The sequence below is a fragment of the Suricata suricatta genome, chromosome 5, assembly GCF_006229205.1.
Source record: "Suricata suricatta isolate VVHF042 chromosome 5, meerkat_22Aug2017_6uvM2_HiC, whole genome shotgun sequence".
Lineage (NCBI taxonomy): Eukaryota > Metazoa > Chordata > Mammalia > Carnivora > Herpestidae > Suricata > Suricata suricatta.
The window spans coordinates 1033684-1035612 of record NC_043704.1 but is presented as its reverse complement, the minus strand read 5'-3'; the positions used below and the strand labels follow the sequence as shown (position 1 = coordinate 1035612).

General features: G+C 60.0%; 1 protein-coding gene across 1 annotated transcript in view; it reads right to left on the bottom strand.

The window, feature by feature from the left end:
• Positions 1–380, bottom strand: part of SLC19A1 (solute carrier family 19 member 1) — a 22945-nt gene extending 22565 nt beyond the window's left edge. The window contains exon 1 of the mRNA XM_029938811.1: positions 313–380. The gene's annotated coding sequence lies outside the window, so the exon portion shown is untranslated. The remainder of the gene's footprint in view (positions 1–312) is intronic.
• Positions 381–1929: the final 1549 nt, after the last annotated feature.

Genomic DNA, 1929 nt, shown 5'->3' with positions numbered 1-1929 from the left:
GCTCTGCCGCCAAACAGACCCTCGCCTCAGCCCCTCTGAGCCGTCCTCGCCCCCAACCCACCCTCAGCCTCTACTGGATTGCCCCCCCAACCCCTGCCTCCAGGTCCCACTGGACTGCACCTCCCCCACCCCTGCCTTCCCATGCACTCCTGCTACTGCCCCTACACGGCCATCCCCCTCCCTCCGGACTGTGCCCCTGCCCTGTGAAGCCCCCATGAAGCCCCCACTGAACCGCTCCTCCTAGAACCCCCATTGGACCACCCCTCCCGGGCCCCCACGGGGTCGCCCCTCCCGGAGTCCACGGGCACCTACCCACAGCGACTGGCCTGGCTGCAGTCAGCCCAAGTCCGGGAGGCAGGCACTCCAGCCCCCTGACAAACTGTGACCGCCTCTGGGAAGAGGGCCGGCCCCTTGACCCCCGCTGGGGCCTGCCCCGCCCGCCTTACCGAGCTAGTTCATGTGCTTTTTCTCTTTGGCTCACTTTAAACGTTCCTTTTCTGGCTAAGCCGCAAGCTCAAGCCAGGGACATCGGTCGCTGTGCCAGGCAGGACAAAACTATTGGGGTTTTGACGACCTTCCCCCGCCCTGACAAAGCACCAGCCAGTAGGATTCACCACGACCCACGACCCACATTTGGCTTGGAGGCTGCCTGCCGCACCTGCCTGCTCTTGGGGTCACAGCAAGTGCCCTCTACGCAAACGCACCCAGTGCCCGGGCCCCACTGGCACTTCCCTGGGGTTCACCAGTGGGCCATCAAGACTGACCAAGAGCCAGCCAGGCAGCAGGCTGGTGAGAGGGAGGGCAGCACAGGACACCCAGAGAGGAGGGGAGGGGCCGTCTGGCCTCCTGCCCCAGTCACCCATCCCAGGTTCCCAGGAAGAAAAGCTAAGGGGAGAAGTGGCTGCAGGTCCCACAGCCCACAGGAAGCCAGCAGGAAGGAGGTTTGGCAACGTGTCACCACCACAGGTTAACCCTGAAAATAAAACAGACCGTTGTTTTATCAGCACAAATGAGTTGATCTACGAATGGCCCAGAACTGCCCTTAGGACGGTTTGCTGTGGCAAAACCGTAGGCAAGTCCAACAAAGGACAGGGTGGCTATTTTATGGGGAAGAAGGAGGAAGTTGGGGCCGTTGTTTTGAGGGAAAGCCACTGCAGCAAAGCAAGGACTTGGTGATGGCTTCTCATTGGCCAAGCGGCAGGGGCGGCGGTTCTGTGACCCTTGCCTGGTGGCCTGTAACTGGGGAGCCTGCCTGTGGAGAACTCTTCTGTTGGGCCTGGGATTGACAATTCTTCCTGTACCAGAGGTTGAGGGGCGGGGCCCCCCTCCAGCCTCCAACCTCCACTAGGGCAAGGTTTACCCAGCGGGAAGTTGGGAGATGACTGCCAGCCCTTCCCCCAGAGAGGCCCCGGGGGCCAAAGCCCAATGCCATGCACAGCACGAAGGATGGGCTGTTGTGGTCACCTTTCCCTGGCCCCACCCCAAGGACAGGACCCAGGCTTCATGCACCCAGAGGGACACAAAGCAGATGAGGGGAGGCACAAAGACAAAGGAATGACCAGGAGGTCTGTCTGGATAGAGCAGGAGGGTGTCATGCCCAGGGACCCCGCAGCTGCCCTGTGGGATCCACTTCCAGGGAGACAACAGCAGGTCCCAGATGTTGGGGCAGTCACACCTCTCTGAGTAGGTGGCATGGTGGCCACTGGTCCAAAGGAGACAAGAGCAAGCCCACCTGGACTAGCCCATTGCCAGGCCACCCTCAGATGCACAGACAGGAATGCCTCCCACTGCTGGCTACTGAGCTGGGGATGTTTGTTACAAAGCATTGTAACAAAATGACCACTGGTGGCCAGTTTCTCTACCAGCAAAATGGGTCTATTTGAGAATAGCAGAAAAATTGATATTCAGGACATGCAAGATATGACAAAA